The sequence below is a fragment of the Micropterus dolomieu genome, linkage group LG17, assembly GCF_021292245.1.
Source record: "Micropterus dolomieu isolate WLL.071019.BEF.003 ecotype Adirondacks linkage group LG17, ASM2129224v1, whole genome shotgun sequence".
NCBI classification, from domain to species: Eukaryota; Metazoa; Chordata; class Actinopteri; order Centrarchiformes; family Centrarchidae; genus Micropterus; species Micropterus dolomieu.
Window position 1 is genome coordinate 36,125,639 of NC_060166.1, and position 22,438 is coordinate 36,148,076.

General features: G+C 39.2%; 1 protein-coding gene across 4 annotated transcripts in view; it reads left to right on the forward strand.

Annotated features, from left to right (window-relative positions):
- The window catches only part of si:cabz01090165.1 (uncharacterized protein LOC100333421 homolog), a 368,300-nt gene that overhangs the window by 68,828 nt on the left and 277,034 nt on the right, over positions 1 to 22,438 (forward strand). For all 4 annotated transcript variants that reach the window (XM_046074209.1, XM_046074207.1, XM_046074208.1 and 1 more), the window contains one exon: positions 6,407 to 6,446. The gene's annotated coding sequence lies outside the window, so the exon portion shown is untranslated. The remainder of the gene's footprint in view (positions 1 to 6,406; positions 6,447 to 22,438) is intronic.

Consider the following 22,438-nt stretch of genomic DNA (forward strand, 5'->3'; position numbering starts at 1 on the left):
CACTGTGTTAAACTACTGTTTTGTTATCTCGCTCACAAGAAAATGATCCCGGAAAAACGGAGTGAAAAAATGTATCGATGGCCGCTTAGGGCTTTCGTAGGTGGTGCATTTAACTTGCAGTGAACTTGTTTTTGGGTGCTGTCTGTGTTTTCGTCTAACTTTGACCCTTTCATCGTGTGTTGTCATTTCAGCAAGCGTACGGCCACTGACCAGGCTGCCCTATTTGACGTACTGGGAGTGAGAATGGGTTGCTTTGGGGTAGCCAGGGAGGCTAAAAATGAATTCGAAATACACAACTATAATTCCACCTGAAGACTGAAAGAGGTGGAGTTAGAGAAATAATACGAGTCACAGAGAGAGGATGTACATGTGCACTGGCCCATTAGCTGATGCACTCAAATTTTGTGGATGCATTCATATTCAATGTAATTTGGCCTTGTGGATGCAGCGCTATATAGTTCTGGAGTTTGGTCTCAACTCATAAATGTGAATATCATTGTCACAGGATGTAGACAGTTTTAAAGCTGCATCCATCATGGCTTTAATGAACATGTTTTCATATCCATCTGCGTGGTGAAACACTAAAAACCAAGCTTTTAATGTGGTCACAGACACTCTGCACCTGTCCTCTCCCACCTGTTCAGTTGACAAAGCCAGCGCTAACTTCATTACCGCATTGAATATTCATGACCATGCTACCTGGCCAGTTGATATGATCACGACACACCAACAGCAATAAGATTAAAACAGCTTAACTCAAGGCTTCATGCAGCAGACTATGATCACCATTACTGTGGTTTGAATGTGCAGAAAGTTACAAGTTTCACCTTTTTAGTTAGATTTGCAGCATGTTTAAGTAAACTGAGTGGAGCGGTACGCTGCCAAACAAGTGAAAAGGTGTCAATAGTTGTTGATTATGATTTATTGCCCCCATTTTCTTCCACTTCTATCACATTGTGCTTAATATCACGTACCATTAAATACAGATTTTTGTCCAAATGCATTGACTCAACAAAAAAATTAAGAAAGTTATTTAACCCAAGATACTTGGAACAATACCTCACTAATTGACACAAAAAAAAAGAATAATCTTGATAACAAATTAATTCAAGTTCAAGTAACTTATCAAGCAAAAATCCCAATCATTTACAGGTTGTGTTTTGTATTATTGTAAATTAAAAATGAGTTTTGGACTGTTGGTTGGATAAAACAAGAATTTTTAACCATCACATTGACCCCTGGGAAATAAAAAAAAAAAAAAGAATCTTGAAAGTTATCATTAGTTGCTGCCCTAACATAAACAAGTAGTATAATATGATCGGTGTGAGTTGTGGCCCTCCGTCATATTACGCAGGTTTTAAAAAAATGATTTATTCACCCTTTATTTATTGAGGGAGAGCTTTGTTTTTTTTCGCCAGAGCTTCCTGCAGTTAGACACTTTGTGCTGATTGTACATCATGTACTTTGAGACAGGATCATGAACGTGAGATAGTGTTGATTGTGGTGTTTTAATGACTAATCACTAACTATGCAGCTCTACAGAAGCTCTTTTTTTTGCTTCTTTTAGCTCATAGCTTTGGTTTTATGGCACATTTTCTGTGTGGTTTTAGTATCCGTGTTTACGGCAGAGTAAACTGTTAAATGACGCCACAATTAAATCTAGCGATCCAGCGATACAACAATGCTGTGATGCAGTGTGGAAAGCCTCACCCCTTCACCCTCATTATACCATCATCAAAAATTAATAGAATAAAGAATTTGCAGTAGTTCTGCACGTATCTGTTATTGTTTTCTAATTCTTTTTCTTATGATCTATCTTGGACCACAGTATATTTGCTATCATTCATTGTCTGACTCCTTTTTTCCTTTGTAACAGTTTCACAAAGTGATTGTTATCTAGTTACTCTCCTTTTCGTTTTTTAAGTCACTATGGTAAAGACTTAAATCTGAAACAATCAAGCAGAAATCTGTAGAAAGCATTTTGCAACTAAGCTATTTTCTGGCCAGGTGTTGTGTCTTTTCACAGTCGTCTAGATGCAAATTTGAAATATAAAGTCCTCTTGTATGGATTTCTCCCAAGGGCTCTGCTTTCAAGTAATGAGTTGTTTTTGATGAGGCTTGCTGGAAGGTTGTGTTTGTCAGACTGTCCTTAATCCCCTTATCTCTCAGCCTAAACTACATAGCATTATAGAGCATTTGCTGTGTTCGCCTTGAAGTGGTGTTACTTTAACGTCAAATTAAGAAAAGAAAACAACACACTAATTAGACTTAATTTATCTTGAGAAAAAAAGACGTACCCAACTTACATCAGGGGTAAAAGACTTAGCAAATGATTCTTAATAATAAAAATAAATTCTAAACTTGCAAATGCACCAATGAACACAATTAATAAACCAAAGGGAATTTTTATATACATCTCTCATCCAAGAGGCTTCTTCATTTCTAACTGACAGACAAGGAGTCCCCTGTGGGGGTCGTTATCGATGTGATGGATACCACTTGGTTTGTAAGTGCTGCTGGTTGTTATAATGACAGTCGTTGTGGTCGTTAGAGTGAACGCCTGCCGTTGGCATTGTTGCATGAGGTCAAATTTGAGTGTTTGTTCAATCTCCTGGGAAGACGTGGAAAGACAGCATTGTAGGTGGGGGGATAAGTGGTGTCACAGACCTCCTTCCCTGTTGAGAGATGGTTTCCCTACTTTGGTGTAGAGGGCTTCCTTCACTCGTCTTTCAAACCATCTGTCCTCCCGATCCAAAATGTCAACATGGTTGTCCTCATAAGAGTGTCCATTGTCCTTCAGTTGTAGGTAAACCTGTGGTTGTTCAGCATTACTAGTGAGGAGGCTAGCTAGCTCACTCGTTAAAGACAAAGCAAACTTAGGAATGTCTCACCTGCTGGAAACAACAATGACTTTGTTATATATACTTTGTATTGTGCAGCTGGCAGAGATTCTTTGGGGTTGCAAATGGAGAGAATATGCACAGCTGGCTGTGTGTGGATGTACATATACATTTGATGTAAATGTGCATCCATATATTAAATAAATATACTGTGTGTATGTGTGCGCACTTGGTCCATAACTGCCTGTCTGCTGGTCGAAATGCTAATACATTCATGCCTCAGCACTTCTCTTGTTTACTTCTTTACTTAAACTTGAAACTATACACCATCATCAGCATAAAAACTTTCCCCGCTGAATGCCATTAGCCCATATATCAACCTTTAAAAGGAAAACCACACAATTATAGACTCTTAGTCTTCCCTTGAATCCATACCTCCCTCCAGCACTCCTCCCTTACTTAGCAACAAACTCTGCTTGTTCTGCCGTCATCTTTAAAAGGGCCTCAGCATTAACGACGGCACACAGAGGAGGGATTCCTAATAGAATAATATCAGCAGATGCTTGATTGGATGGAGTGACGTCTACAGATGATTAGATCAGACAACCATGACCACTGCTTCCTCGAACGATGCACAGGTTTGTATTTTGATCAGTCGGGGAGTCTATTTGTTAAGAACACACAGTTTGGCAGCCAGGGGATGATTAAATTGACTAATTTGTGGACGTTTGTTTGGATGGCTCAGCCTTTTTAGTGGTATGATATGTAACTTATTGGCAAAGGGTTATAGTTGAAGGTCTTTGCTGCTGTAATTGCAGCTCTGTCTTGGTCTACCGTGTTATTGCTCAATTACAAGATTAATAAAACCCACTGAGGATGGTCATTAGCAAATTAACTGCTGCTTGTGTTTACCTTCATAATTGATTGAGCTCAAAGCGAAACATGGGACCCCCTATCACAAGTCACCGGGAGCAATGTGGGTACTTCTCTAAATGAGGTCGACTTCCTGCAGCAAGCAGTGACAGCTGGAGCCGTCACACACTGAAACATGATGCTTTGATGCTGAGAGTGACAAAGGAACACATACTATAACTGTTTGATTCACTCTGTACCTGAAGCCATTTCATCCAAACTACTTATTCCCATTAAATGCTTAACCTTACCTTCACCTAACATTTGCCTCATCTTTTAAATCCAAATCTCAAAATAGCTCCATCCTAAAGTAAGAACCACTGGGTCCTCCACAAGAATGAACACACAAACACAGAGTAGCAGGCTGGCTTTTAAAACTCAAGTAGTCTAATTTCATTCTGAGGTAGACGGTCCCTCGTGAGATTTCCTCCACAATATGTTTTTTAAAAGAAAAGGAAAATGAAGGAAGGAAGGGGCAGGTAAGTTGAGAGAGGAAGAGAAGGGACAAGCAAAGAAAAGATAGTAGAGTGATGGAAGGAAGAAGGGAAAGTGGGAGGAGACTATATTCAAAGCTGATGGATCAATCTATATTTTGCTCATTTTTTAAAAAAACTCTCAGCATCTCGGCCCTGTCTCCTAGAATCACACTCCATCTCTCCGCCTCTCTCTCTCTCTCTCTCTCTCTCTCTCTCCTACTGTTTGTAAGTCATATATCAGATCCAGAGACATGTAGATGGAACAAAACTCGTCTCTGTAATTCATTCTGCTGTGTTTGCTTCCATTCATTCCTTCTCCTCTGTAAGATGACATCCATTTGTCAGCTGCCACTACATCTTCAAAATGAATCCATTTGCCTCCGAGTTGCTTCATTTCAGCGTTTCTTCATTTGAAAAACACTCAGTTTGCCAACAAATGCTAAAAGTGGGAATGAAAATTGGTGTCGTGATGACTCGTGGGTTCAACTATATTCTCGCAACATCAAATCTGACTCATGATTTCCTCTACGTGTCATTTCTCTCTTCTGCCCTTCCACTCTCTAACTGCTTAATAAAATGCTTGAGAGATAGTGTAAAGGCGTGCAGTCTAATTTGTTTTAGACTACAGTTTTGAATGCTGCAGTTTATTTTATTATTTTAATGCCTGATATCTAGGACGGGACAATTTCACCTAAAATCACAATTAGTTTCATTTCACCTCCATTACGGTTATTGAATGATTATTTTGTTTATGAATGTTCACTGACAAGGTTTGTAGCCTACTGTAAATATGCTCAATTATTAAAGCTGGATTTCTTTATTTTATTCCAGATATTAAAAATCCATGATCTAAATGTTAATTAATAAGGTAATGTTGACGTGCACATGACAGAGTCATGGTTCCCCTTTATTCGGCGCATCGCCGCTGCAGAATAATGACCACTGCTACTAAAATTTCACTCAATTATTAGTGTCAGTGCGGAACAAATGATTTTCCCCCGCACACTGTGCACGCACGGCAACACACACTTTGCTAGCTTTCTCTCCTCATTCATTGAAGGACATCTAAGTTACATGACAGCTGCTGTTATAAGAGCAGCGGAGTTAACGTTAGGTCTTTCAGGCAGTAGATGTACAGTGTAGGTCAAACTGTGTCCGTTAATGAACATGAACACACACAGAGGGGGAAATATTAATAGGATTAAATAACCAAAATGGGAAAACTACGTCAGTTAGAGGCTCTGAAATTTGGTTTTGATTACTTTTCAATTAATTGTCCAGCCCTACTGATATCTCTTCTTCCTCTGTGACCAACCCGTTGTCACATATGGACACGTTCAAGACGCCTTTATGTCAGTTTGTAACGCACTGGGAAGCCAATTAGCGTCATAGTTAAACGCACTGTGGGAAGCCCTGTAGCGTCATTTATGAACTCTAAAAGCAGGCATAGGATAGGAATAACAGAAAAGTCTGAGTAATGAGGTGGTTGGGGTGGATGGTTGGCCAGAAACTGTATGTTCACAGGAAACGAACACAGGTCTCCTACCTGTGTTCGTTTCCTGGGTGAAACAAAAGTCAGTAAGGAACATAGTAATTGTAACCCAAACCATGATGTTTTCCTAAACTGAACCAAGCAGTTTTGGTGCCTCAATCTAACCAAAATGTGCTGTTTCACAGCGTTAACCACTAGTTTTATTTATAAAGTCTAACCGTACGTTGCGTATTTATTGTTGCTAACTTGACAGTGGAGCACGACACGTCCAAGAAACTACACCAAAGGGGTACTTAGGGCATTAAAAAGTGACCCCAAAGGGTTTCTGTTCTGAGCACTTAGTGAATGAATGAGTGAATGTGATGTAGTGTAAAAACACTTTGAGTGGTCGGAAGACTTGAAAGGCGCTGTCCAAGTACAGACCATTTACAATCATTTGTCTTGATTCCATCCCTTCAATCCCACCGACCAAATGTGGATTGCATTACTCCGCCAAATGTGAAAACGCTATTTTTGATTGTTTGTATAATGTTTGAAAAAAATCTATAATTGCAACAAAAGGGTTTTTAATGTTTTCTCTTTACCTTTGGACAATTAAGAAACAATTTCGACCACAGTATTTATTAAGTATGTATTAAGTTGTGAATAATAATTAACAAACATTTTCATTTTTGTTCTTGTTTCAGGTGTCAGGAAGAATTGATCTGGCAACCAGATGACAGAAAGGTACGTGATTAACTTATTCACCGACAAAGGCTTTGGTCACAGCTTTTGTATTTACATGAGAGGATGGATCGTGGACTTAAAACAAATTAATGAATTATAGATCTAATGGCTCAAACGTCGGATGAATGAAAGGCTGTATCTTTAGAAGGGGAAGTGTCAAAAATCAGCAATTATTGAAGAGATAGATGCATTATGAGTTCATACAGGAGAGAGTATCGGCATCAGGCGTGTTCAGATAGTTATTTGCTCGGGGTTCAAACACACATGGACAGCTTTAGACATATATTTTCACAAAAACTTATAACAGTTAAAAAAAACAACTGAGTTGAGTAAAACGCTTAAAGACATAAACACCAAAAGTAGCGGCCCACCCATCCTCTAATGGAACTACCACTTATCAAGCTTGCTGACCACTGAGCTAAGTATCCGTTTGAATAATGGACGTCCATACACTATCAGATTAGAGTAGACATTATCTGGAAGTGGGACCGCAGTAATGACAGAGCGTCCTCTATCTGATCCACGATGGATCCACCACATTCTATTATCTGTAAGTAAAACTGGAGTCATTCGTCCACACTCGTCTACGGTGGGATTCAAACAGAACACAGATACGGAGCCGGCAGGAGGTCCTCCGTAAAGAACTGATGCAGGCTGAACACGGCGTTTTAATGTTGATTAATGTATCCGTGATTTAACACTTAAGGACCTACATGGCGACTGTTAAGCCCGTTATAACTCTGATTTGGGTATCAAGTTCAACTTAAAATAGAAGAAAAATGATCGCTCAGTTCAACGCTGATTTATATTTTTACACTGTAAAATCATCCTGTTCAATATCCATGATTAATTTCCAGTTACATAGCTTTTATTTAGACTTTAGACGCTTAATAAAATATGTGTGTTGTGTTTTTTTGTGAGCAGCTAAACTTATACATATACATAAGATTTTTATTTTCGGCTACATAATCGGTTGCAGTAGCCTTGTGTTTCAACCCCAGTGTGAAATGATAGTAATGGTTTGTCATTTGATCCAGTCACTGCTTGTATTTTGATAATTTGTAAAATAAAATGTTTGACTTTTACCACTGGAATCGGGACAAACATCACAGCAGGAGAATTTGTTTTACAAAACTGTTGGAAATGGCAAGCAGATGGAGAAAATGCAATGTGTGTTTGTAGTTCAGTTTCCTGTGCTCAGCTGATGTTCACGTAAGGAGTACAAGTCCAGGAGTACGTGTTCAGTTGCTGGTGCCATTTTGGATCTGCTTTCTGCATCACTACCACTTTGCCAGTGTGGAAATGTAACCAGATTTTAAGGACTTCAATTTTATTCATGTAGCGCCAGAACACAACAACAGTTATCACATAGTGCTCATAAAAGAGCAGGTCTGGACCGTACTCTGAGATATTATTTAAAGAAATCCAACAATTCCCACCAAGAGCAGCACTAAGTGACCTTTTTTATTTATTGGTATTCTGCGGATAAACCTGGCGGTTTTGTAAACTTTGTTTGGCAATGTAATGCAGTGGTTCTCAAACTTTTTCACGTCATGGACCCTAAACTGACACAAATTACGGACCCCCATCTGATAGGGTTTTGGCTTTTAGTTGTTTTATTACAGAAAGTGTATAAAACCCATGAACAAAATAGTCATTGTGTTACTTATTGATCGGAATACAGTGAAAATAAATGATTCAACTTTTTGCTGGGCAACCCCTGGTACGCCCTCAAGGACCCACTGATGGATGTAACGGATACTCATTTATATGCACAAATACCGCACTCTAGCTTTAGGTCTGCGTCTAACATAAATCAAATTTATTATCCGCCCATTGTCCTGGTTTATTCATCTTGAGAAACAATCCAGAGGAGTTTACTTTTTTTCAGCAAGTATCAGCACTATATTTATTTCCACGTATCCATCCCAGTGCAACCAGTCCTGTATGGGTGGACTGTCAATCAAGTCAGGAGTCTACTGGTTCTGTAGGTCTGATGGGATTTAAAATATCAGTTGAAACAGGGAAACTAAAAGCCCATCAGTGTACCAGCACAGTTTGATTCTGCCATGTTGGGATGAGGATCTGCACTGTAACTCAGGCATGTCGGACACATCTGTGTACATATGACGCCGCTGTTATGACTAATGGGAGTATTATTAATGATCCCTGCTGTCTTTAGAAGAACATGAAGGACTTGCCTAAATTTGGCATACATCTCACACAAACCTAAAGTGAGCATTTAACCTCCTCAGACTGTTAGAAGCAGACATTCACCGACACCAGAACACCAGTTTTACAAGCACAGTCTCACACTAGACTTCATCAACATCAATCTTTATTTCACATTAAAAGAGGATTGTCATTGACAAAGGTGTTAAATTAGAAATATTAACATCTTTATCCATGATATAAATTCAAAACAAAACTTTATTGATTCCCCAGGAGGGAAGTTCATCATTTGAATGAGCACTGACTTGAGAGTCTGAGCATGAGTGATGTTTTTAGTACTAATGCAAGCATATATTGCTGTACTAAAATTATTTCATATCATGGCCTTTTCTCTACACTGCAGCATAACAAACTTTGCTGCCTGAAAATATGCCTAGGGTTACACAGAAATGCTCACAGTTATTTTGGCATCATTTTTTTCCCCAGTTACATTTTGTTTAAACCCCAGTACTGATAATCCATGTTGAGTACCAACAGGCCCACCTGCAAAAGTTCAGCTAGTTTTGTTTTTAGTGCTTTTTAATGCTTTCAGTCACACGATGTTCAGAACAGGATACTGGCTGCTTAGTCTACAGACCACAGTGGCTGATCATTTAGCAACTTAAGCATCTGATTTTTAAACTATAAATCGCGTGTTTCACTAACCAGCAAGTTAGAACTTCCCAGCATTTGGTGGCTGGTGATTTGTCACGTTGTTAAAAATGTTCCCTTTTGTTCTTAGACATCCGTAAACCTGCTCGAACTATAAACATCCTAAAATGAAAAGACAGCTACTTTGCTTTTAAATAAAATGGCTGAAGGAGGTAATATATCATCTCTTTATTGCCACACATCAAGTTCTTAAGCTCACCTTCTCCTCTGCTCTCTTCATATCTAATAAAATCTCAAACACTCAGCTGTTTATTTGAGCAACGGTAATAGATAGTTGTAGTGTCCTCCACATATAATGCCTGTTTCTTTTTAACCCTGTGCTTGACTGTGTGTAGTTTGTAAGTGCCCTCACACTTCAGACTGTATGTACGTTTAAGCATGTACAGTCCACTTCTAGCAGTAGGTGTGAGTTGATGTATATTTATATGTGCTTAACACTTATATGTGTTATGTATGCTAATGCAACAATGTGCTCAACACAAAGAAAGAGGAATGCTGTTCTGTGTCTGTAGCTGCTCCTGCAATGGACCTGAACGGGCGGAAGGCGCCATCACTATTGAATCAGTTCACTTCCTTTTTCATCTCAATTGATGCCGTGCGACTGATGAATGCAATAATGCACTTCCTGTTTTGGTGTGTGCTCTGGCAGACTTGAAGGTCAAATGTCTCCCTTGTTCAACTTGCAATCTGAGCGATAGAAACAAGGTTTTGCTCTATCTTGTTTGAAAATTTAGACTGGTGTGCCATTGTCTTGTAATGTTGCGCTACGACACTACAAACTGCAGCACCACTCTCATACACAGTTCACAGTTACTGATTACTGTGGTCGATATTGGAAAACAAGCAATTCTGGCTGTCCGTGACCTGACTCCAAACATGGAAACTGTAAGTTTTGCCATGTTTTATGTTGTTTTAGTGTTTATTTTGTATGTTAGCCTGTTAAACGTGGGATTAGCATGTAAAGTGGCTTGCTTCTATGTTACTCCCACAGACTGGGGTGATGTGTGACTAATGTTGAGGGACAGCCAAGAGAATCTGTATGAACGTTAAGCCTCATTTGAAGCCAGCTAAATAATGAGAGTAGTACATGCTGGTGACTGTTTTTTCTTGTTGCTCTTTGTTTAGCTCCTTTAGCTTTAGCTTTGTTGTTATATGGAAGCCCGTTCTGCACCGCAATCCTTGCAGGTATCTGTGTGGTCATTTAATAGCTATGAAAAAGAAATCAAACTGCAGGAATGAATTTGCTCGGCAACATTGTGTAACTTTGAGTAGCTTTATCCTCTAATACGTATCCAATTCCTGCTTGATTATGTGGAGTGGTGAGGTTTTGTTTAGGATTAGTTATTCTGGAGATATTCACGGTAGAAGTGCAGCTAGACTCTGTTGTGAGTCCCTGGTAGCAAAAACATGATGCGGAAACACTTCTGTGGGAGCTGACCAATCAGAGCAGACTAGGCTTTTCAGTAGGGAGGCCTCAACGAGACAGGAGCTGAACCAAGCGTTTCAGACGGAGGGGGAACAGAGGTGCTGCAGCAATGTACAGTATGAGGGAAAAATACTGTGTTTTCTGAGCATTGAAGCATGTAAACCTATTCAAGTAGAAACCCAGAATAAAAGAATAAAACTGAAAATGACCATAATATGGCCTCTTTAAAGATGCAGCAGCGAAGAAAAGAAACAGTTAGGTTGCTTAGTTGGACCAGTAGGACCAGAGGGAGAGAGTTAAACAGATGGATTATATGATGCTTCATTGCATCAATATGTAAGCACCACATTTGGCTCTGCTGGTGCCATTAGAGAAGTTTATTTATTCATACAGCCCTTTATGATAGTAAAGTTTCAAAGGCCTTTACAGACAAAAGGAAGGCCATAGAAACTTAAATAAAAAGGCCTACTAAATAAATAATTATCTTATCAGAGATGCGAGATATCCCCTCTCTGAGGACGACCACTTGAAGGTATCTTTAAAAATAGTAAAACGACTGTGACAGTTTTTAAATGGGAAAGACTGTGGACATACAGCTTACATAATATTACATTAATACAAAGTGGGAAATAGATTCTCACAATTGAAAAAGCACAGATGGCGTCAGACACCAGGCCAGTTATTTAAGTGGAATCTGACACCAGCAGCCTGTTGAAGATGTCCCTCTATGATGCATATGTCATTTCCATGTCATCAAGATAATAATAGAATAATTTCCATAAAGCTGTCTTTGGAGTGATCATGAAGCGGTTCCCATTTAAACATTTTGCATGAACCTATTGCAGTCATACGAAAAAAAAGTCTGTTTCTGCAGAATCTTTTAGTCACCATGGATGTTTTTTACAAAGACTTTCAATGACATGTTGCTCTTTTATGAGCATATTTATGTGAGATCCAGCTCACCCTAGCAAAAAACATAGTACAAAAAAAAATAAGTACTGCAGAAGTAATTGATAAATGATGGTTTAATAATCAATGAGGCAACGGACAAACGCCTTGTGCCATATCTTAGCTAGGTCACATGTGACATCATACATTATTTTGTCCTTCTTTAATCAAGTCTTTCTGTTTCTGTCCTTCCGTTTTACCCAAATAATGCCCTACAGTAGGTGAAACAGTTTTTGTGGCGAGTTTAGTGTTATAACGTGACAGTTTACACTCAAATTTACGATCAAACTTAAGCTCTGCTCATGCAACATGCTGCCGATCGTCAGCACCGTGATTTCTCCTTCTTTGGAAAGCGATGCATCATTTTGCAACGTCTACACAAACATTACCAGTATCAAGTCAAACTAGTATGGCTAATGGGCTGATGCATTTCAATTCTGGAGTAATCTAATATAAACAAATGTGTTGCTGTTTCAGTTACAAGAGTTGATGTTTTTTAATCTCGCTGCCCGTTATTCCAAATATATTAATGAGTAACTGAAAATTAATCTAAAGTTCCTCTAAATTTGTAGGCGATCACAGATCAGTTTCCCCTGAAAGTGCAGCACATCAGTAGACCAGTTTTCCTGATGAGGTGCCCTTTTTTCCCCCTAAAAATGTCAAACCTTGAGCATTTCTTCAGCATTTGATTGACTTCCAGTAAGACAGTCCCAGTACTATTCTCTTGAATGGATTCCAATGGATTTATTTGAAGTCCTTAAAGTTTGTTGTTTGGTCTTTGAAGTTGTTTTCAGCTAAACCAATCCCTGTGAGCAATCCTGTCTTCACACACCCATACTCATGACAGATGGTGTGTGTTCATCTAGGGGCGAAACTTTTTTATTTTCTGAAGCTTTTCTGAAGTGTTTGAAGAGCAAAACCTGTTAGTGAGATGTCCAATGTCGAAACACTGTGGACCAACAACAGCTTGGGCTGGACTGAATAGAGGCTTTCACGGATTGTAAGGCAATAAAACAGACTAGGTGTCGTGAGTTAGAACACCTGATGTTAAAATGTGATCTTTATTCAAGTTACTAACATAAAATATTTTTAACCCTTTTTGTTTATTTCTTGTTTTGACGTGCATTAAGTAGTTAATGATAAGGGTGGGAATAACCGGTGTGTATGTGTGACTGAAAACTAGAGGCTAAAAAGGCTCCATAAAGCTGCAGAGTTGGTGATAATTCTCAGTGAGTTTGTTACTGCGAGTGATTCTTTTCACATAACGACCACGGCTGATCAACTGATATTGTAAAATCTACGCTGAACAGGGACTTTCTTTGTCTCTTATCGCCCTACCCTTCAGCAGGAGACAGGCAGTTTGACCACGGTTCTCTCTTTTATCATCGTGGCCAGCTAAAAATAGAAGCTTGCTGACAATCTGAACTATCCGGAGAAAAGATTAGTGCATGCTCTGACTGTGTCATTATTATCTTCAGGTCTTTATCACTGTCTTTGTCCTCCTTTTGTTCTTGGAGACGGTCCGCCAGCCTGCAGAGCCGAGCAGTGACAGGCTCTTCAGCTGGACTCTGACACCAATTATGCTGCCGAGCTTTCCGAACTGGCAACACACACAAACTGCTGCTGCTCTGCGACACCACCTCTGCTTCTCCTCTGTCGCTGCTTGTCACCCTTGTTATGTCTCTTGTCTTTCTCCATCGTCTCTGTAACTGTCACTCTTTCAGTCTGCCTGTTTATTAACATCGCTCTCCCAAGAGATTCACATGATGTCACTATTTACAATAAAAACGCGATGTTAAGGCAAGACACGGCTGGCGAAAACAACGTTTTTCATGCACTGGTTAATTTTGAGATTTTGGACTTCCTTAACATGTCTTCTTTCAGACTAGTTGGGGGGGGGAGAGAAATCTATACTTGGGGCCTGATTTACTAACACCCCGAATAAAGAGTACTAAATGACGTGTGCATTGTATTGTACATTGTACCTGTTATGGATGATCAACTTAGAATTATTGTGTAGATGACAAAAGGTACAAACACAATGGAGGTAGGGCTGGACAATAAAACACTAACAATAATTATCGCAATATAATTTTTTTCAATAACAATATAAGAAATGTTCAATAAATATTCAATAAATGTTTGATTTTATTCACTTCAATAATACACGAATTAGGACTTAATTTTACTTAAAGATATTTGTTGACAAAGATTTTATCATAAACATTTTGAATGTTCTATCTCAGATTTGTGATGTGATCCACTGTTTGGCATCAAGTGTTGACCATAAAGAAAAGTTTAAACCACAATTAACCGTCTGGTTTCTTCAACTTTCACTCAGGAGCAAAAATCTGCCTGTAAACTTGAAAGAAAAAAGTATTTGATACTTATCGAAAGATATGAAACTTTTTATCGTGATAACGTTTTTGGCCTTATCGTCCAGCCCTAAATGGAGGTGGCAGTAATTAAATCAGGGTTTTGCGTGTTTTAGTGGATTCCGCCACAGAGAGTCCGGAGGGAAGGCAGCCACCGTGTTAAAACCACGGTTTGTTTCATTCAGCGCGTCCCGAGTATGAAATCGTATGTACCTGCCCATCCTGCCTGAGATTGCACTAGCTACTTGGAACAGCAAACCTGAAAAACTGCTTTGGGAAACCCCAGCATGCTGGAATGACCCGGACGCGAGGAAATGCCAGCAGATCGTGCTTCATCCAGCCAGAAGGAACAATCACAATCACAGATGCTGTTGCACTCACATGAAATTGCTTTTAGGCTTGGTAGATCACATTGCGTGTAGTAAATAAATGTATTTGCATGTTACACTCCCACCAATTCGCACAAAAGTGCAATATTTATTAATGCAAAAGTAGTAAATGAACAACAGGTGCTGTCTTGCACTTTTACAAGGTACAAGGTTGTTTATTTGTCGTTATACAGCACAAGGCTGCATAATGAAATGAAATTTGTAGTTCCTTCATGCTACACACACAACATGTAATTAAGTGTAGGCCTATATTAAAATATGGTAACTCTAAAATAAGACAATCAGATGATAATATGGTTTCATCCTCACAATAAACAGCCTGAAAGTTGAAAGACGTCATTCTGCGTGCACGCCGTTAGTAGGTCAGCTGACATGTTAATTTGTTGGTGACATCACATTTGCACACGTTTTTACTCACGCAAACCTGGTAAATCTGCCCCCTTGTGGTTTATTTTACTACAGTTTGTCTCTGCAGATTTCTCCTAAAGTTAGCATTCTAATGCTACATGTCGTGCCGCTGTCTGCACCATCTGAAACCCGGTACCGTTGGAAAGCTCTCTCTCTCCTGCACAATGCTGTCGGATCCAAGTATGGTAATTTCCTTTGTACCAGTAACCAATCGTGAAAGTACAGAGGCGGATTTAAGCTCAATATTAAATCTTATTAGCTGGCATTTCTGACAACGTGATTAGTTTAGATGCGTCACGTGACGCTTTGTGTGTGCAAGTGTGACTGTTCAGACATGCTGTTAGTTATCAGTTTTCATGTGTTTGACATGTTATAAAGTGATGTTGTTAAGGATTTAATTAGGTATTGGGTCTTTAATTTATTTTCAATGAAAATGTCTAGAATTTTACATCTTTACAGGCCGTTTTCTGGAAAGGAGTTTTTCCTCATTCTCTCTCCCATCTCCACTTCAGTAGCACTTACAGACACCGAACTTTCAAGTCGTATTCCTGACTATGTTCAGAAGGATTTTACAAAAGGGTTATTCACAGCCTGAATTACAGAACATCCCCCAAAACAGGTCGAAAATAGTTTTTTTTATGCCTGTTAACAGAATTTTTTTATGAAATAATAAAAAGAGGTATCCAAAATCCCCTCTGTAAAATCAATTCAGTTTAATCTGTCATCAAAATAAAACAATATTTTTAACCCGACTTAATCCAGTAAAATACATTTACGCTTATTTCATTAGTTACTGCCTCATTTGTATATTTAAACATAATATTTCAGAAAACCAGTAATACAAAAAAATATTGTCTTAATGTGAATAACCAACTAGGAAAGTTTCATGATGATGTGTATTAGTTCAATTTTTTAACCTATTCACCTGCAGTTCGCTGCCCTAGGGTAAAGATTCACACTGCAAACATACATACACACATGTTCAGACCAACAGCATTGTCCAAAAAATGGAACAGTGGGTGAGATGCCTGCCTTTGGTGTGAGAGACCTCGGTTTAACTCCCCACTGTGACACATCCACCAATGTGTCCCTGAGCAAGACACTTAACCCCTCGTTACCTCTGACATATATAGCAACTGTAAGTCGCTTTGGATAAAAGCGTCAGCTAAATGAATAAATGTAAAGAGAGAAAACAAAACATAAGCCAGGAAATATAGTGCAAAGCTGCAGCAGCAGTCATTTGCGCAACACTGTAAAATACTAGCTCAGTATTGTATACTAGCATAGCTGCTTTGTGTTCATTAGCAATATTGAAATATCTTACGCACAGTACATGTGTTCCCCAGCACATTCATATCAGCAACTTGCTATTGCTGGCTGCCCTTATTACAATAAAACTGAGTCTAAGCCAACGTAGTTACTGACGACAGCTACAGACTTCTTTTTACCTTCAAGTCATGTCACGGCAACCATTTTTACAAGAGGAGTCCATTTTAACGAACCGCTGAAGAACCCTTGTCACGACTTAGGAGGTGGAATTTTAATTTTTTTTAAAGCTTCAGTGTAATATGTAAGTTGTGTGTGTTGGGTGGTTGCAAACTTGGCGTTTCAGTGACATAGCACACAGTATGAAGAAATAATTACCGCTCAAACAGGAAACAGGTTCAGTGGAGGCAGCACAGGTGACGCGAGCAGAAGTGACACGCACACTAATTAAACCTGATTTGAGCCTTTTCTTTGGCTCCATTAAGGTGACGGCAACATTACACTTAGTATTTTAATGTGTCTGTCGTGGTTCTGATCTTCCTGATTGTTCTCTTGTAGACAAGAAACACGCCATTACTGTCAACGCCGATCAGTTCACTGAACATTAGCATGATAAGTCAATATTATTGCCTGTGTGTGTGTCTCCAGTCTGTGCTGGTGTTCCAGTGTGATTTGAGTTTGTGTTCTTTTTTTTAATGCATTGTGTTACTTTTTCTGAAATAAAGTCTGCATATTCTTAAATTATGTTTTACATTACAGTGATATATTAGGTTTGTTTAGCTTAGAGAGTAACACAGTGGTACTGCATTACACAGCAAAGTCCACAGATGAAGTTGGTATGCAGTTTTTTTTTTTTCTTTTGGGTGATTCCCTGCGGGTTGTTTGGTTGGAAGGTGCTGGCGTATTTTGCTGTTCAGGTATGAGCGCTTCTTGTTCATTTAACATTTAAAAGTTTAACATAACGGCTCAATGGACATTTCTAATTGAGGTGTGGTAGATAAGAGATGGCATCGCCAAGAACGGTAAGAAAGTGAAACAGGAGGAGTCAATAGTGCTGCAAGAAACAAAAAGAATCAACACAAGCAGTAGCAGCTGTTTACAGCAGCTCAGATCAGACAGGAAGCAGCAGCAGAAGTGTGATAATCAGTGGATTGACAGCTCCTCAGATTATAAAGGCTGCCTCACTCTGTTGATTAAACATGATTAGTGAATTAATAAAGGTCAATTTAAGCATCTGTCCTTTAATAATAATAATCTTTATTTGTAGAGCACTTTTCAAAAACAAGTTACAAAGTTCTTTAACAAGTGTAAAGACAATAATACCCAAGAGACAATAATACAAAAACAATACAAGATAAAAGCATGAAAACTTTGAAAAGACTAAAATACACAATTTAAGGTTGCTCACAAAGTTGTGTGTGACAACAAACACTATGTCAAAAGTACTGGGACACCTGCACATTACTTTCAGGACATCCCATTCTAAGTCCATTGGCATAAATATGGAGTCTGCAGCTTCCACTCTTCTGGGAAGGCTTTCTAAAAGATTTTGTCTGTGGGATTTTCATCCAGAGGAGAATTTGTGAGGTCAGACACTGATGTTGGACGACAGGGCCTGGCTGGAAATCTCCATTCTAGTTCATCCCAGAGGTGTTGGATGGGTTGAGGTCAGGGATCTTTCCAGGCCAGTCAAGTTCTTCCACTCCAAAGTGGGAAAACCATTTCTTTATGGAGCTGAGTTTGTGCACAGGGACATTGTCAAACTGAAACAGGAAATGGCCAAACACAAACTATTGTCTTCTGTAGCATTAAGATTTCCCTTAACAAAGACCACACCTTAAACAAACAGTGCCTTCCAAAAGTATTGGGACACGGGTGTTCTTTTGTCCATATAGCATTGTCATAGCTGCCAGCACTCCCATTTTAAGACCATCTTCTGCATTGTTCAAGGCCCTCAAACTTTATTATGAATAATCATCATACATGGATCCAGGTTTTGAAAGACGTCACCACCGCCATGATATGCTGAAAGTGCTACATTTAGAAACTGATGGAGAAAGAAAGAGATGTAGAAAGAGTGGGGTCAAGGTGCAATCTGAACAGATGAGTTTTCAGTCTGCGACAGAAGATGTGTAGAGTTTCTGCTGTGCTGATGTTAATGGGGAGCTTGTGCCACCATCGGGCGTAGGGTATAACAAACCGAATGGCAGTAATGAAGCATCTCTTTTCTCCTTCCTTTTAAATAATTTCGACTTCTAGTTGTGTTAAAGAGAAAAAAATATATTTTGCTTTAATTATTATTTATTGTATTTTTTTTATTCTTAAAAATATCATTTTATACACTTTTTTAACTTAGAATATATTTACATATTACTCACAGGACATAGAATTCAGAGCAGCAAAAACCCCGTTTAGCAAATATTTCGCATGGACGTTCCTGCTGCCTCAGAGCAGCTGCGAACAAAACCAATAATTTTACTCCGAATGTAATTAGATTGAATGTGCTCACTCTGGTTCAAAGTTATTTTTCATAAAAAAATCACATTAAAATGGCAGTTACACTAAATCTGTTAGTGATTATAATAATTGTAACCATCAGTCTTTGTTATTAGAGGTGAGCTTTCTGCCTTCAGTGAGCACCCATTATCCATTTCATCTCCCTCTGTGCCCACCCATTGCTTTCAATTTACACACATGCGGTTAAACTGGGAGACACAGATTTGCCGTAGTCTCGTGTGCACATGTCGGAGCTTGTTTCATAGACACGCACAAACACAACCCGCTCTCTTCTGCGCTCACAAACAGCTTGTGTAACTCTCCCTGTCTTTCCCCCCTGAAACACCCATTCCTGCACACAGCCTCCTGAAGCTGCCGTGCGTCCTGCAGCTGCATCCGCACTTGTTAGCGTAACATCAGGTATGCAGCGGATCCCTGCCTTAATTGCGTTCCTCTGGGCTCAACTGGCGTTCCTTGGAGAGTCAACAATCTTCTTTGTGCCTTTGATCTTAACGAGCCTTATTAACTACCATGGCAACCGCAGGGGCTTCTGGGATGGCAGTGCTGTTGGGCCGTTTATTATTGGACAGAAATAAAGGGGCAGGCTTGGCACGTAGTTCTGCTGTAGGGAGGTTTCGGATTAGGAGGGATTGTGAATAACAATGGGTGCTGTGCTGTTTCAAAATATTATCTCTGAGCTAATTGTAATGAGTCCAGTTGGGTTTTTTTTTTTCTTTCCTGCAGAAACAATGATTTCAGCTCGGTGGTGATGACTTGGCAGCAGATTTTTGAATGTGAATAAACGCTTATTGACTCATGGTGTTGAGTAACTAGAGATGCTGTGATGCACAGTTCAGTTGTCATCAGTAGATCTGATATGCAGAATACAATCTAATGCAAAAGCTCTAGGAAAAATCCGTCCTTTGCGAGGCATTTAATACTTTCAATTGAATTAGCACTTGTTTAGTCAGAAAACAACCCTCCTTCCATGCAGAATTTGCCCAAAATAAACTCGACATCAGTCTTATTATCCGGCTAAGAGAAAGAGCTGAAATGATTTGTCGATTAAACAAGATGCAACTTTTTTGATTATCCGTTTCACAGTTTGTTGATTTTTTGTTGACTCAATCTTCTATTTACAAATTACAATGTTTAATCAAACCAAATGCCAAAGCTTTCCTCTGTTTTCTGCCATTGCTATAGACTCATCTTTGGGGTTCGGACTTCTGGCTGGACAATACGGATCAGAAGTAGAATCACTTAACTTTGACAGTCATTTCTAATATCATCTTACTTACCAACATTTCCTCATACCTAAACGACAAAATAGGTTGATTGTCAGTGAGTCCCAAAACAACATGACCATTCCCCAAAATGACATATGACCGTATGACAAGTCCAGCGACAGTCGAACCAGACCTTAGGGACATTAAGTCACCTGATGTTAAACATGTGGTTTCAAATCAGTCCCGATTTAGTCAAGTCAAATATGACGTAGTTTCACAGGGGATTCGAACCTTGGTATCCTGGGTAAAAGGCCTGACTTTATTTGCTGCCATCATACAACAGCCAGTAGAGGTTGCCGCCAATAAAGGTGTATATAGGTTGTAATAAGCTGCTTGAACAATCAACCTATTAGGCCGTTTCTCTGGTGAGGACAGGCTGTTTCTAACATGTTCTTTGATAGAGCAGGAAGCGGCACATTATTAATAATGAATCAAATTTGCAGCGGCATATTAATTGCATTGGAATTCTTTGATGGGATTCCCAACAGCATTCCTGGCAGTCGATTACGGTTCTTCTTCATCTTCCATCACTGCAGCTCAGGGTAACATGAGGCGAGCGCCACAAACCGAGCCGCACATGTGCCACTGTTCCCTAATGAGTGCGACATATCTGCATAGTAAACATCAGCTCCTAATACATTTTACATGTAGGAGTCGAGTCGCGTTGACCTTATGCAACATTGATGGAGCACCGTTTCAGTCAATTCTTTTTATTTATTCATCATAATAGTTTGTTCATATTCAGACATAAAAGCATAAATGCCAGTTCCAGACTACTTAACATTTTTAAATGTCATATTAAATTGCATGATTAAGTCCGTTGATTTTGTTGTTTGATATTTTATTATGTTTTGAACTTTCACTGCTGCCTCTTTGTATTCCTTGCCTACTCACTAATTTCACTAATTTGCTCCTTAAGTTTAATGATTTTTTTTAATCTTTCTTAATGATTAGCAAGTGACTCATTGTCCCAGTGGTTGTATATGCTGAAATCAAAGGATTGACTGATTATGTTTTTATTTTACACTCCCTTGATGTTCATGATATTCTGTCCATCACCGGTATTTGTCGATTGCATTGTCTGTTAATTTTGTTTACTTTGATGGGGACAAAGTCCATCATCTCGTTGGTCTAGAATCACCTGGGGACCCCGTTTGATTTAGGAATTCATGGCCAACATCTGTATTTTCTGCAGTGGTTTAATACACTGAGTTTGCTGCTCCTCTGATTTAATTTTCATCCTGAATAACCAGATGAGCCTCTTGAACCGGCTTCAAAAAACGCTTTTAGTTTTCATAATTTCCTCCACAGCCTCTATAAAACTCAACCCAGGAGTGGAATGAAGACTGTGTGTGGGGGGAAAAAAACAACGAACCCTTTAAAAATATTCTTTTTTACATAGATAGAAGGAAAATGGAGACAAAGATAAAAATATTTATTGGATTGGCATAACGTGGTGAGTAATAGGCAGTGGGATTTTTACATTTAGAGAGCTGCGTTCAGACATGTGTATACGTACAGATAAGACATGTGTTGTACCTGCTGAGTAGTGACTGAGGTGAAATCTATAATGCACAGCCAGTGAAACAGTCAGTCCTTCAGTGAATCAGACATTCAGCGGAGGTTGAGATTGGTGCTGGGTGGTAATTGTGGTCTCTCTGCCTGCTGATAGCTGCTCTCATCATTTCTATCTCTCAGCCCATTTACACAGCCGTGTTTCACATTTAGCTCTGATAGGCTGTAATACTCTCTGACACCACTCTGACACACATGCGCACACACACACACATACACACCATGCGCTGAGCTGCTGAGAACAGTCTGCTGCAAGAGAGACAACAGCACACACTTAACAAACTTTTTCACGCACGCACTCTTCCCTCTCTCACTCTTTCTTTTGTTACACACATGCAACTACATACACAATCAAGGTAGCAATCTCCTCTGGAACAATCTCTCTCATGTATCTTCACTCGCATAATTTTTCAGCCTGTCGACAAAAACAGTAGTTTAATTAAGCAAAAATGTGGGGGGAAACTCTCATTTCACCTTCTCAAATATGAAAATGTGCTGCCTTTCATAAGTCGGTCAAACAAAACAGTTTGTACATAAGCACATGTATTTTTTGGACAGTATCATGACTTTATTGGAGATGTGACAGTAGAAAGGTGATAGATAATTAGACATTTTAAGATGTCAAGTTTGGCTATCGGAATTTTCTTTTTTCATAGAGGATTGATTGATGACTCAGACCTACACATAACATACAAAAAAATCTGTTACAGCAGCAATTCACGTAGCCAGAGGATCAAACAGACACCCAACTTAACATCTGGTTTCACTTCCATGCATGGTAAGCGGGTTAAATAATATGGTTAAAAGCGATACGTGTAAAAGAGTCTCATGACCTGACTGCTCCTGCTGCAGGGAAATCATGGAGCCTGAATGCAGATATCCAGGTATTTCCAGGTCCCATGTTATTCTAATACAAGACTTGATTGCGTCTGGTGACATC